General features: G+C 44.0%; 2 long non-coding RNA genes across 2 annotated transcripts; both read left to right on the top strand.

Moving 5' to 3' along the window:
- Positions 1 to 83: 83 nt before the first annotated feature.
- Positions 84 to 10,534, top strand: LOC102481682 (uncharacterized). Its single transcript, XR_337305.1, has 4 exons — positions 84 to 113; positions 2,936 to 3,052; positions 9,113 to 9,329; positions 10,507 to 10,534. It is a non-coding gene; the product is annotated as an uncharacterized LOC102481682 (long non-coding RNA).
- Positions 10,535 to 10,619: 85 nt separating this feature from the next.
- LOC102481420 (uncharacterized) lies at positions 10,620 to 15,341 on the top strand. Its single transcript, XR_337304.3, has 3 exons — positions 10,620 to 10,893; positions 11,362 to 11,548; positions 12,750 to 15,341. It is a non-coding gene; the product is annotated as an uncharacterized LOC102481420 (long non-coding RNA).
- The last annotated feature ends 13 nt before the right edge of the window (positions 15,342 to 15,354 follow it).

Here is a 15,354-nt window from a genome sequence, read left to right as displayed (position 1 = left end):
AGCCAATCCTGTTCCTCCGTAGCTCCATCAGTCCGCCCACTGCTCACCTCTCCGCCTCTCTTCCCGAACAGTCTGGCAGCTTCCGGCAGGCGGCGCGCTCCTGCTAAGTCACGGTGAGGTCGCTCTCTGCAGGTGCAGTTCGGCAGGACAGGGCCTGGAAGAGTAGGCCTACAGGGTAGAGCGCAGTTCCCGCGGGCGTTAGAAATCCCGGGTTAGCCTTGACCCGGCAGGTTTAGTCTCCAAGGATAAGGCTGCCCGGGGCAGAGGGTGGGAGGTCTCCCTGCCCATCTGAAGTTAACCTGAGTGTCATAGAAAGAAAGCCTCAGTTAAAAATAGTAAAATTTCAAATTTAGATAAAAATTGCAAAAATAGTACCAAAAATGTTTATATCCCCAATTTAACGTTTCGTTATCCCCAACTTAACGTTTCGTCTTATCGGTTCCATGGTATCCTGTCCCTCTACAAATACATAAACAAATCTGTAGTTGATTCTCTTCCTTCTCCGTAGTTGCATGCTGTCAAGTCCCAGCAAATACTGAACTAGTGGAAACTGAATTAGTTGAATTAGGTGTTTGTTAGCCTTGTTTTGTCTTCTTTAAGGACACCTTATTTGATGTTTACTGTAGGTTTATTTATATTGAATTTTTTGTCAACACTGTGTAGCTCGTGTCTGACATCAGTCGATCTAATGTATATTTTCTCCACTGGCGCATCACAGCGTTTTTGCACTGGGAAACGGAGCACTAGAGCACTAGTTGGAGGCCCTTTAAAAGGCAAAATCATTGGGCCACCTAGTGATTAAGGCACCTGGGTCCCACATGGCGGACTGAACTGTTTTAGTTGCAGACCAGCAGCTAGAAAAACACACTAGGTACATGTGAGTGCATATCCAACTTCCTGGGTTGCTGAAGTGGTCATCCTCCATGGGGATGTGCTTTGTTCACCCTTCCCCTTTCTTTGGAGTGCAAACGTGCCTTATAGCAAAAAAAAGTAAATAACGAGGGACTAGCAGTTGGGGTAATGGCTATGTTGCTGGGCTACCATGTAGTGGACCATGGTTCCAGTCCCAGACCCTGTGACTTAAACTCACGCCAGGGGCCAAAGATCCCAGGAAGAGATTAGAGGAGGAGGGGCGTGGCCATCCCCCCTGGGGGGTGATTTCTCCCTCCTCTCGCTTTCTGTCTCTGTCTTTCTGACAAATGCACTAGCCCTATAGCAAAAACCTCTCCAAAAAGAGAGAGAGAAAAAAATAAATAATGAAAGGTGAAATCACCAACCAAAAAGCATGATAATGTGGAAAACACGGTATTAAATAGCCTGTTTAAAGAATACTTGTTTGCAATGTGAAACAGGAAGGAAATATCATCTTGTTAAACTTAATAAATGCGTTAGGCACCTTCAGTTTCTCACTGCTTTGTACATAATGTAGTAGAATGACTCTACCTTTTTTGGTATTGATTTGGGGATTATAAATGAATTTTAGCAAGCGGGCAAATTCACAAACACAGAAGCCACAAATAGTGTATATATGTGTCTGTGGGATTTTTTTTTAAATACATGTATGGTTAACCTTTGAACAAAAGTTTAAACTGATGCTTAGATTGCTTTCAATGAATACTATAAATACAGCTTCACTTTCTTATGATTTTCTTAATATTTCATCTGGCTTACTTTACAGTAAGAGTACAATATATAGTAAGTATACAAAATAAATGTTAATCAACTGTTTGTGTTATCGGTAAGGCTTCCAATCAACAGTAGGCTATTAGTAGCTGAGTTTTGGGGGAGTTGAAACTTACATGCAATAGTCTGAGGCCACATAGGAGGCTTGGGTTCAATTCCTGGCCTACCCTAAAAAGCCAGTCATGGGGGCATGTGTCTACAGTCTCACAAATCCATAAACACCTTCCATTTTAACCCAATACCTGGGCACTCTTTCTAGCCTTCTACCTTTCCATGATTGTAAGTACTTCCTCCAGCAGTAAGAAACCTGGTTTTTATTGCTCTCAATATATTTTTATTTGATTATTATAACCTATCTCCCAAATACTCTGGCCAGCACTTACACCTACTACCCTTGCGCTTCCCCGCTTAGCCCTAACATATTTGAGCATTGGTAGGCAGCTGACTACATGGGAGTCCAGTGACATAACCATTAGGCCATCTGCTGGTCCCTAGGAAGATTTGTTTTTAAAGAAGAGCATTTACTAAGGAAGTATACCTATGAATACAAGTCTTTAAGATATTTATCTTATTCCTGGGCCAAACATCATGTATGTGTTACTATTATCCTTCTTCGTAACCCCCTTAGTATAGAACTTTAATTTCTCAGACTTGGGACCAGCAGATGGCATAGTGGTTAAGTTGCTGGACTCCCATGTAGTCTCCTACTATTGGAGTCTCAGACCTGGCAGCTTAAAACTCACACCAGGTGCGTGTGCGTGTATGTGACCAAAATCCTAAGAGGAGGGGCTTGGAAGGGTGGCATGGTGGTTAAGGGCGTTGGGCTCCCACATGGCTGACCATGGTTTGAGTCCCAGACCTGGCGGCTTGTTTTCTCTCTCTCTCTCTTTCTTGCTTTTTCTTTCTCTCACTCTGTCCCTCTCTGGTCAAATATAAATAAATAAATGAATAAATAAATAAAGTTAAATATAATAATTTTTTAAAAGAATTCCAAGAGGAGAATGGAGAAGATGGGATTGCAAGGTGGCCATCCTCCCTGGGGGGAGGGTGATTTCTCACTTTCTGTCTCTCTTTCTCTGGCAAGTGCACATGCCCTGTAGCAAAAATCTCTCTTAATAAAATATTTTCTCAGACCTTTTGAAAATACAAATATCTGTAACCTTAATGCTATAGGAACTCAAATTCCAAAAGTCAATTAGGAATGTTAAATAACCACTCTTCTGTGCTCTCTCTCTCTTTTTTAATTTGCCAGAGGGCATGTATGCTTACCAGAGAGAAGGAGAGACAAAAGAGGAAAAGCACCTGCTACTGGAGCATGGCTACATTATAATCCCCTCTCCTCCATTTCTCCAAACTGTCAGGACTTGAGGTGAGCTCACATACACACACACACACACACACACACACACACACATACTCACACAGCATGATTCCCCCCTGCCAGATCCAGGATCTGAACTTCCTGGTCAGCCATGTGGAATCTGACTCCCTTAATCTCTATACCACTGGGCCAGCCCCAACTCTTTTAGCTTCCACATAGGAGTGAGAACATGTGTTTTTTTCTTTCTGTTCCTAGTGTATTTCACTTAATATTATGTCCCATCAGGCTCATTATTATGTTGCCTTGAATGACAGGATTTCATTCTACTTTTTAAACATTTTTTTAGAGATTTTTGCTATAGGGTGCATGGACCCACAGGAGAGACAAAAAGACAGATGGCAAGAAATCACGCCCCAGGGGGTGGCCGTGCCACAGTCCCTTCTCCATTCTCCTCTCAGGATTTGGGACACACATGCACACACTCCCAGCATGAGTTTTAAGCTGCTGGGTCTAGGACTTGAATCATGGTCAACAATGTGGGAGTCCAGCAGTGTAATCATTATGCCATCTGCTGGTCCCAAGGACATATCACTATGAGGCAGAAGAGAAAAGCTGATGAATAAACAATTGGATACATGAGTCTGGAACTCAGATAAGTCTGGCCTAGAGAAAGAAAGGTGGAAATCATGAACATAAACATGGCAATTGAATACGTAAGTGTTAATGAGATTGCTTAGGGAAAGCATGCAATGTGCAGGAAGAGGGCCTGGGCTCTAAGCCTTAAGAAAATCCAATACTTAAAAACCAAAGAATGATGAACTGGTCAAGATGGCTGAGAATAAGCAACCACAGAACTTAAGATAAAAATAAGGAGAGGGACGTGTCATTGAAGCCAAAAGTAAAAGAGAACTCTTACAGCAGGAGAACTGCTTAACTGCCATTGCTCTCAGAGGACAAGATGAAGACAAGAAGTATCTGTTCTGTGTAGGGACAGGAAGGTCACTAGTGCCTTTAGAGTGGTCCCAAAGGTGGACGCAGAAGTCAGATTGAAATTAGTTAAGAGTGTAAGGTAAAGAAATGCAGTTCAGATAAACAAGTGAGGATATAGGCAGGAAAAGTTTGTACACCTAAAGGAAGAAGATAAATATGTTTTTCCTGTCCAGGCTGGTTAAACAGGTGACTTCCTATTGCCCATTTCCCATTGGACACTCTCTTCTGTTTGGACACATAGTCAATATTACCTTTATATGCATTATTCATATTCTCAACAAATATTTATTGGGTGCCTTCTGTGTGCACAGCACCCTATTAGGCCTCAAGAAAACACAGGCAAAGACTAAGGTGGGTTCCTATATCTTCCCAGGAGCTTATTTCTTGTTCTGAGAGGGAAAAAAAAAAAAGACTCATATCCTGAAATGGGTGGACAAGAAGTGTCAACATTGTATTTATGAGTTTGTGGAGCAGAGGTTATAATCATTATTAGAATACAAAGAAAAAACTTCCCATAGCATGTGAAGAAGTTGGCTAGAGTGTCTAGGGAAGTTTCACATGGAAGGAATATCCCAACAGGCCCTTGGAAATGGGGGAATTGGACTGGACAGGTGTGGGTGGAGAGATCGCTGGAGCCAAGATTATGGGTTGGCCAGGGCTCTTGATTGCAAATGACAAGAACAAACTCGATAGATTTTGTAAAAAGGGGAGTTTATTGGCTCCTAAATTTGTGTGCCTAGATCCAGGAACTTAGATGTCCTTGATATCTTCATATCTGAATGCTGGCCCCTCTGTCCTTACTGCACAGTGACCTCTTATCATAGGGCAGTAGCTGCAAGCTACTGACTTCACCTGGCCAACGTGGTGAGTATCTCCCAGCATGAGTACTGGAATTCATGGATAGACCCTGTTGGTTTGCTTGGGTCTTGTTTAGGACTGACTACACGTGTTTTTAACTGGGGGATTTGGGGATGCAAATGGGGTGCTAGTAATTTTTCTGGGTGCAGCTATGGTGGTATAAGTAGATAGGTATCACTGCAAGATGGCCAATGCCACATGGGATAACTAGGTTTGGTTCCCAGCCCAGTCTAAACAGGCCAGGTGCAGTGGTGCATGGCTATCATCCTAGCTAACTAGGAGGTTAGGGCAAGAATTACCACAATGTGATGACATCTTGTCAGGGAAAACAAAACAAAAACTTTATATATCTCTATTTCTCCCAGGACATAATGTCACAATAATCATAAGTATACTATATGTGGACACTGACTGATAATCCTGCCAGAGTTACATAAAATGAGGTAGAGGTACCAAAGGTGAACTAGTCCCTGTGGAGTTGATGCTAAATCATTTGGAATTACATTTGCTGGTTCTAGGATCTCAGCCAATCTTGAACCATGGGGTGGGAAACTAGCAAAGTAATGGTGCCATTAACAGACAAAGGAGGGATAGGAATTCTAGAATAATTAATGGATATTCACTGTTAGTAATGAGTTGGCAGTTCAGGAAAAAGGAGGGACGAAGACTAAAGAATAAAGCACAAAATTTGAAGTCAGGGTAACTAGATAAAGACAGATGACCTAGAATGTGATGCAGAGAAATATGAACTTCATTGAATTGATAATGAGCTATTTGTCCAATAACTGGTATATAAAACTAGTGTTTTGGGGGTCTGGCAGGTGGCATGGTGGTTAAGGGCACTGGACTCCCACATGACTGACTGCAGTTCGAGTCCCAGACCTGGCAGCTTGCTTTCTCATTTTCTCTCTCTTGTCAAATTAAAAAAAAAAAGTAAATAAAGTTAAATAAAATAATTCTTTAAAATGAAAAAACTAGTATTTGAGGAGACAAGTCTGGGAGTGAGTTGCAGGATGTATTGAGAAGATTCAGAGAAGATCTAAGATTGTATTAATGCAGTGCTAAACTTTTGAGGGTCTCAGTACGGTGGAAATGGAAAGGAAAGGATACAGTCAGAGACCAGTTGAAAGAAAAAAAATCAGAACTTCTTAGTCGATTGGACAGGAAGGACAGAGAAGAAAGACATACCAAACGTCAAGCTTAGAGAATCAGAAGAACTGGCAAGAATAAGGAGGTTACTATGGTCAGTAGTTGGAAGATGATGTAAGTCTGTTTGAAGTTAGTTGAATTGTGGAGAAGCTATGTGAATAGAAAAAACACAGGACTAGAATTAGAATAACAGCAGATGCCTTGGTGGTTAAGATGCTGAACTCCATGTTGCTGACCACAGTTTGAGCCCCAGATCCAGTGGCTTGAAATTCACGTTGGGCATGTGTGCATGTGTACCCAAAATCCTGAGAGGAGAGTGGTTGAGAAGGAATTGTGGCATGGCCATCTTCCCTGGGGGGTGATTTTTCACTCTCTGTCTCTATCTCTATCTCCAGTGAATGCTCATGTCCTAAAGCAAGAAAAAAAAAATCTAAAAAAAAAAAAAAAAAAGAATTAGAATACTATTGAAAGACAAGACAATGGATAAAGTAAAAAAAATTCTAAAAGATTAAAAAATAGCCAGAAGAGAGTCTGAAGAACATCCCAGATAGGGAAGAAGAAACAGAAATAGAACATATAGAGAGATGAAGAAAATTTGGGTGCAACATCAAAGGAAAGAAGAAGAGTAGCCAAGAACGTTGACTACCCTGAGGAATTCAGGAAATAGGAGGACTGGAAATCCTTCAGGGAGTCTGACCTGAAAGGATTTTTACGACCTTTGGAGAAGTCATTTCCTTATAATAGTGTAGTGCCCAGGCTAAACTAGGTTATGCTGTGAACAGACAGCATCAAATTATAGTGGATGAAAACAGAAGGAGTGTTTCTTGCTCACATTTCGTGTCCATAATATGTAGTTGAATGTCTTAGTCTGTTATTGTGTTGCTAAACAGAAATACTTGCTATTGGATGGTTTATAAAGAATAGAGATTAGAGTCAACCCAGTAACTCAGCGGTTAAGAGAGCCAGCTTCCACATGGCCAACAGCAGTTTGAATTCTAGTCCTGGTGGCTTGAAAAACATGCTGGATGTGTGTGTATGTGTGCCCAGAATCCTGAGAGGAAGGAAGGATGGAGGAAAAAGTATTATGTTGTGACCATGCCCCATTGGAGGATTCTCTCTCACTCTCTCTCTCTCTCTCCCTCTCTCTGACAAGCACACCTGCCCTCTGGCAATTAAAAAAAAAAAAAAGAATAGTCGTTTTTTTTTTTTAACTTTGATTTGATTTGATTTGATTGACTGATTGATTGATTTTTTTAGGTTTTTGTCATAGGGTCTATGTGCTGGCTAGGAGACATGCTCAGGATTTTGGGCAAATGTGCACATGCACCTGGTGTGATTTTCAAGTCACCAGGTACAGAACTCACACTGTGGTTGGCTATATGGGAGTCCAGTGCCTTAACCACATGTCACATGCTCACCCTAGAATAGTGGTTTATTTAACTCACGATTCTGGTGACTAGAAAGTCCAAAGGCATGGGGCCAGCATCAGGTTGGCCCCTGGTGCTACATTGCAACACGACCAACAGAAGCAGAGAAGAGAGCACATGCAAAGAGGAAGGAAACAGAATTCTCCACTTCCTCTGTTTGTCCCTTTCATGTCCCCAGTTGATTGGATACTGTTCGCCCATTAGGCCCTGCCTCTTAAAGGTTTTACCTCCTCCCAAAGCCAGTACCCTAGGTGACCAAGCTTCTACAATATAAAATCTTGGGGTTTATCCAAAGCATAGTATCAAGCTCTGCTCCATGTCATCCTCACCTCTGAGACCTAGAACTATATAAAAGCCACTCTTGGAAGTATTACTGGTTGCCTTGATAGAGAGAAAAAATGACTTTGGAGAAGCTCACACTGGCAATGAAATCCCTTACCTGTAAGTTTCACTTATTGCTTCTGTTTGCAACTCATTGGCAATAGCCAGTCATATGGCCTCGTTCAACAACAGACCAAGAATTATACACCTACTATGTGTCTGGAAGTAAGAGGACTGGAAATACTTGTATTAACAGTAAGAATGACTTACAGGGGCTGACTCCATGGTGCAGCCATCATGTACTACTTAAGAGAAGCTGGATCCCACATGGCAACTGTGGTTTGAGCCCCCAGATCAGCCCACCTGAAGCAGTCCAGGCATATGTACAAGTGCCCAAGAGCTGAAAGATTGGAGGACTGCAATCACAGCGTGACCAGACCCTGTGGAGGGTGCTTCTCTTTTTCTCTCTTTGTTATTCTCTCTTTTACACATATGTGCACGTGCACTCTATTGTAAATAATTTTTTAAAAAAGAATGACTTGGGAACCAGCAGTTAGCGTAATGGCTATGTCGCTGGACTCCCACGTAGTCGACTGTGGTTCGCGTCCCGGACCCGGTGGCTTGAAACTCACGCCGGGGGCGCGTGTGTGTATGCCCAAGATCCCGGGAGGAGAATGGAGGAGAAGGGATTGCAGCATGACCATCCCCCCTGGGGGGTGATTTCTCACTTTCTGTCTCTATGTCTCTCTCTGTCTGTCTGGCGAGTGCATGCGCCCTATAGCGAAAACCTCTCCAAAAAAAAGAGAATGACTTAACATATAGAATAGTGGTAAAGTTCAGATTTCAGACCAAAGGAACAGGTAGGTAGTAGAATTACTTGTTTAATGCTCAGTAATGGTATTGGCTCTGAATGGTGACCTTATTCTTGGTATTAGACTATAAGGACCCAGAGAAGGACTCTGCTGTTTAATTCTTTGTATATGATACTCACAACCTTGTTTTTTAATTAGGCTCCTCTATGTGACAAAAAGAGATCCTCAAATGACATTGGGGCTTTTTCCTAAGAACTCTCAGGGAAGAAGGATAAGCCAGAGGTTCTTGGTCTGCCTAAAGGTGAAGAAATATCCCTTTTAAAGTTCCAAGTGGCCGTATATGTGTTTGCATGGGCCTCATAATGAATGCAATCATGACTGTAAACTCTACTTAGGTAGATCCTCCTGCTACATCAGGTACTGAAGCAATTGTTTCCTAATGAACAGAAGCCTACTGCATGGGATGTTAGTCCCTGCTGGTCCTGTACTGCTCACCATGGCCACTAGGAGTCCTTTGTCCTTTTACTGACACCTTTTGCTTGTTCCCACAGGCTTCAGCACTGTCAGTCTGAGAGTCATTGAAGAAGATGGGTACTTCGAGTAAAAATTGCGAACACAAATCCACTCTGTATTCCCCTAGACATGTGATGCAGAGCATAAATATTTCATAGACAAAGACAGCGAGACACAGATTTTAATTCTGAAAAGTAATTATAAGATAAACTACAGGAGATGCAGCATATGATTTGCCTCATGACACATTTTTGAGTAAGCAAAAGCTGTGTGGAATAAGAAATAAACCTGTTCAGGTTCCCAAGTGGGTGGGAAGGAGTGGAATGGAGTAGAGACAACTTAATGTTTTGTTTTGGGTCTTTTTGTCATCTCTTAGTTTGTGATGTGATATTATCCAACACATGGGACCACTTTTATTATGGAATCTGGACCATGTGACTCTTCCCTACTCATCCCTTTTTATTTATTTATTTTTTTGAGAGGTTTTTGCTATAGGGCTCGTCACTTGCCAGAAAGACAGAGACAGAGAGAAAGAAAGCAAGAAATCACCCCCCAGGAGGGATGGCCACACTGCAGTCCCTTCTCCTCCATTCTCCTCTCAGGATCTTGGGCATGCATACACATGCGCCTGGAGTGAGTTTAAGCCACCGAGTCCGAGACTCAAACTGTGATCAACTACGTGGGAGTCTAGCGACATAGCCATTATGCCAACTGCTGGTCCCTCCCTACTCATCCCTTTTATGACAAACTAGGACTTCTGTTTCAATATCCTTCTAAATATTGCCAGAACCCTTTGTTCACTGTCTGTGGCATTCCCAGAAGTAAGGAATGAGTAGCTGCTTGTTGTTGATAATTGTCCATGTAAAAGTTTGTATATGGGGACCAGCAGTTGGCGTAATGGTTATGTTGCTGGACTCCCATGTAGTTGACCGCGGTTCGAGTCCTGGGCCCAGTGACTTAAACTTACAGCGGGAGCGTGTGTGTGTGTGTTGTGTGTGTGTGTGTGCCAAGATCCCAAGAGGGGAATGGAGAAGGGATTGCGGCACGGCCATCCCCCCTGCGGGGTGATTTCTTGCTTTATATCTCTCTGTCTTTCTGGTGAGCACACGCACCCTCTAGCAAAAACCTCTCCAAAAAAAAAAAAAAGTTTGTATATGACTTAAAATGCAAATACAAAATTAGAAAAGAGAAAAATGAAACAGTATCGAGGATGTGGTTAAAAAAAAAACTAACCTGATTAAGAAAAAGATAATAAAATAAAAAACACTAACCTTTGTAAGGATTCTTTTTGTGTGTGTGTGTGTGAGGTTTTTGTTATAGGGTGCGTGTGCTCGCCAGAAAGACAGAGGGAGACATAGAGACAGAAAACAAGACATCACCCACCATGGGGGATGGCCACGCCACAATCCCTTCTCCTCCATTCTCCTTTCAGGATCTTGGGCACAGACACACACACGGCATGAGTTTAAGCCTCCAGGTCCAGGACTCGATCCACGGTCATCTACATGGGAGTCCAGCGATATAGCCATTACGCAAACTGCTGGTTCCAGGACTCTTAACCTTCTGTCAGAGTAAGTCCTTTATTGGTGCTGAGTAACCAAGGCCGTGCATTGGTTTCCTTTAACCTTAGGAATCACGCCTTCCACGTAGAATTTATTCACTGATGTGAAATAGATCTGAATTCTCCTCTTTTCACCAAGAGGGGTCTTAGACCCAGTGTGTAAAGTTGGAAACCTCTGGAAGTGATGTTCTATCCTTGCAGACTGAAGTATGGACCGCATTAGTGGCAGAGATGAGATATGGACCACATTGCTGGCAGGTATGTGGTCCAAACCTTGCAGACTGAGGTATGGGCCACACTGGTGGCAGGGAGCCTGCAGCACACACCCAGGAGTGGAAAATGGGGGCACACAAACCGAATATGCAGTTTAGTTAACAGCAATGTGCCAACACTGATTTCTTGGTTTTCAGGAAAGTTAACATCAGGGGGATCTGGGTAAAGGGTATATGAGAATCCTCTGAGCTACCTTTATGATCTCTGTCAATGTAAAATGATTTCAGCATAAAAAGCTGAAATGTGAAGTTGCCTTTGTCTGCTAGATAACATTTTTCTTTCTTTTGGGAACCTTACTAAAAACACATCCAGCTACTGTCCCTTGGGGTGGAGCAGCAAAGGCAACTATCCGCTTACTTCATGGGGAATGAGAGTGGGTCTTCCCTCATAACCGACTAAGACAGGCACTAAATATTGGGTCGTCGGAAAAGTCATGACACATTTTTTGCACAGGAAACAAGAAACTACGGCATGACTCTTCTGACCACCCAGTACATTAACCTGAAGCTTTCAAGTGCGACTGCTTTTGCAACTAAAGCTAAAACCACCCTGTCTCGCAGAGGCATCGACATCTAAGGGAGGACCAGGCTGTCGGCATCGAGTACTCATTGGACGTGGAAGGAGGCACTGGGCAGTTAAGGTAGGAAATGGCACTTTGGGTTTTGTTGTTTATTGCTGGAGTGCGTGTGTGCTTGACGGAGAGGAGGAAGGAGAAAAAAACACACCTCAGAGTGGGGCATGGTAACGCTGCAATCCCTTTCTTCCATTTCTCCATCCCATCAGGATTCAGGGCGTGAGCGCACACGCACACAGATACACACGCCTGGTGTGTCTTCCAAGCTGCCAGAGCCGACTTAAACTGCAGTCAGTTATGTGGGAACTGGCCTTTTACACACAGCACTTTGCCACTCTGCTACAGAGGCAGTCGCATGGCTTTGGTTTGGATTTCAATCTTTACACCAAACTTATTGGGAGAAATAAAGAAACTGTTTTGAATCCACTGGAACATTTGTGGCCTTCCCTGTGTCTTTGTTTAAAAGGGCCAGTCACTCTCAGTTTGGCTCATACAGATACTGTCCCTTCTCACTTAGCAAGGATTATAGTCATACTATATCATTTATGGTAGTTCCATATCAAAAATGTCATTCTTGATTTCAGACTGTTCTGATCAAGCCCCACTAGCCCCTATCCCAGGATTCTTGGGCTTCTGTCCGTGGGGTAACTGGCCTAGCCCTGACCTAAAGAATAATGACGCAGTCATCAGTTGGTTTGCAAGTTTGTTTTGGTTCCTGAGTGAGTTCTGAATAAGTCATAATCATCCTGATTTCCCAGTGACTTTATGTTCTGTTCCTGGCCAGGCCCCTTTGCTACCCTCTTTCTATTAAATATTAAAGCTCCTGCCCCCTGGTGGCTCCATTCTGGAAGCAGCAGCAGAGTTTTTGTGGAATTACTCCTGCTGGTTGGCGGCAAGGTTTGTTCATTATTTGAATCTATGCCTATTGGCTAGGACTGCACACTGTCTCTTTTTTCCCCAAATATTAGTTTGAAATTGAGAGAGAATCAATTTGCCATGTAACCCAAAGGAAAAGGAGGACTCTCACTAATCTTGGTTGCCATATCTTGCTCTTTTTAACCCAGGGGAAACATTTGAGCCATGCAGGCCAGATTGGAGGGGTCTGTTAATGACCTACTTCACAACATGTATTTCTTTGGATGCTACTAAGAAAAACCAAAAGCATAGTATCTTAAAGTCTAAGTTGCATGGAGAGAGAGAACTTCTTTTTGCTTTCTCTGCCCCACCTCCTGCCACCTATTTATTTATTTATTTATTTTTATAAAAGAAAGAACAGCTCAGCCCAAAGCAGTTCCCAGTGCAGATGGAATGAGTGACAGAAACAACCGATGCATAGATGTCGGCAGGAGCCAGCGCATTCCTAGCTGGAGTTGTCCGGGAGACTGCCTATAGGAGGCGAGTGGGACAGCTGGTCTTTGAGGACACGGGGCTCTGACCTGTGAACAGGGAGGAGTCCTTGTCGTGGATACGGCATGAGTCAAGGGGACGTCCAGATATGGCCCTTCCCCTCATACCAGGCTCTTTCAGAGCGCCCAGCTGAAATCACTGTCACCATGCCGGCTGGCCACCGTGGACTGTCTTGCTGCAAGCACTGGATTCTTGAGGAAAACAGAAATGCCTCACAGTCTTCATGTGTCTGAAATAAGAACAAAGAGTCTCTTCCCAGAGGGACTCAGGTTCGCTTGGGTGTTGTTTGTACAGACTTTGCTCATTCCAAAGCAGGAATTACCTTGCCTTTTGTTGCTGACAGTCTAGCCCTCCCAGTCTGAACCAAGTTTGGCCATTCTAAAAGTGATTAGATGGAGAGCATGCGCCTGAAGGGAGAGAAGGAATGAAGGGGAGGGGTGAGGCTGTGTGCTCCAGGAGGCAGGGCAGCGGGAGGCAGGTGCAAACCTCCCAGGCAGCAGCCTCTGCCAGCCCAAGTCCCCGGCAGCACCAGTAACTCTCTGGGTTATTCTCTGGAAAGGGCTCCCGTGTCCTTCTCTGCCAGCAACTGAAACTATAAAGCAGACACTAATTGTAGCGATAAATTACCAGACCCTTCCCGGTGGGCCTTTGGGTCACAGGCAGCAAGGAGTACCCAGATCCTACCCCCAGAGAGTTCTGTCCTTCATTAAGCTTCTCTCTACTCACCCAGTGGTCAGCATGGGTCCTGAGTTAGCGATGAAGGCCCAGTGCTTGACAACAACTCCTCTGGCTTCTCTGGTAGCTCTTGGCAAGAGTTCAGACAGTGGGACCAGGTGGTGGCACAGCAATAACACACTGGACCCACATGGGAAAGGTCCTGGATTCACATCCTGGGGCCTCCCTGAGCACACTGGGTGCGCAGAGGAGACCAAGAGTAGACTGTGGAATGAAAAGCCTGCGTGGGTATCTGTCTGTCTGTCTGTCTCTCTCTCTCCCTCATAGAAGAGGAAAAAAAAATCCTTAAAGGTAGTAACTACTAGACAGAAAGGACCTTGATTTCCACCCTGTGCGAAGGGCAGTGCTAACAGGAATGCCAACTCTCCAACAGTACCCAGCGGTCCTGGTGCTTAGCAGGAAAATGTGAACCAACACTTCCGTGTTCAAGGAGAAACTCCCCCCAATGCCAAACGAATGCATTAAATTAGGAATTTGGAACTCTGTCCTCATGGTTTCAGTGTGAACTGAAGAGGAAGTGGCAGAATCTCACATTTCTGTGACACTCTTTTAGATGGGCAAGTAGACTGAGGGGCTGGAAAGCATGTGATTTGAGCCCAACCCCTCCTGGAGTTCACCTGGAGCGCCAAGTTCCCTTTCTCTCCTGTTATTGTTAGGCCTTTAATGTGAATGCAGAGGGGGGAGAGCAGGGCCCTCCAGAAAGCCTTTGAACATTTAGTCATGAGTGCTGCAGTGGGAAATTTGATAGGGCTGCTGTGTTGGGTGTGTGGCCACGAGGGTGGTGGGAGGCACTCGCTACACCATCCATCAGTCAGTGACAGAAAGCTGGACTCCACTGCGTTCCCCTGGGACTGAATTCTCTCTGGCTTAGGGGGATGTCTGAAGCTAATCGTGGGGCCAGGAAGCCGGCAGTGGGAGACCCAGGCCCTCCATCACACGGTCACGACACTCGCTCATCAGCTGCAGAGCGGCCTTAATGCCTCTTTTCTGTCCTTGCTCTCCAGGTCAAGCTTAACTCCCTGTCTTGTCTAAGAACGTTTAGTGCTCAAGTGTGCCTCACGCTTCCCTTCTGTGTCGCATCAGTTGTCATTGACTCAGCACGTCCCAAGTGCCTCTGTGAGATTGCCCAGAGCACACGTTAAAAACTCCTGTGATTGAAATCCATTCCTGTTAAGTCCAAGCAGGAAAGAGGACAGAAAATGCCAGGACAGCTAAATGGGGGCATAAAGAACCAGAACAACGTAGCTTTTACAAAATATAAACAGATTCAGGGAAGAGGAGAACAGACCTCAATAAAAACAGGCACAAACAAGGTAAATGAGTAATTATGCCCCCGTTGCTTCAGGAGCAGAACTCAATAAGCAGCTCTAAGTCTTCCTAACCCTGTCAATCCAGGCTCAGGAGTTTGGCGGGGATATAGGTCTTTATGAACTACGTGTGCACGTGCATTGAAATTGAGTGTTGCATTCACAGGATCCCATTCCTTTCCATTTTACCTGATACTCTCCTTTAGGGTAAAGGTATAAAACACATTTAAGGTTCTTTGCGTTTTTCCTGGCAATAATTGGCAGTTACTCAGCTCCTGTGGGTGCCATAAATAAGGAGCAGACAAGGAGACCAGGTTGCTGTCGTTAGCACTGGTTTTAACTGGATTGGACCAGTGTCAACTTGTATATTTGTCATGCTCTTGTTTGAGATCACCCCACCCACTTTATACCCCCCATTTTTTT

Source organism: Tupaia chinensis, unplaced genomic scaffold (genome assembly GCF_000334495.1).
Source record: "Tupaia chinensis unplaced genomic scaffold, TupChi_1.0 Scaffold145208_1, whole genome shotgun sequence".
Lineage (NCBI taxonomy): Eukaryota > Metazoa > Chordata > Mammalia > Scandentia > Tupaiidae > Tupaia > Tupaia belangeri.
This window is presented reverse-complemented; position numbering and strand designations above follow the sequence as displayed.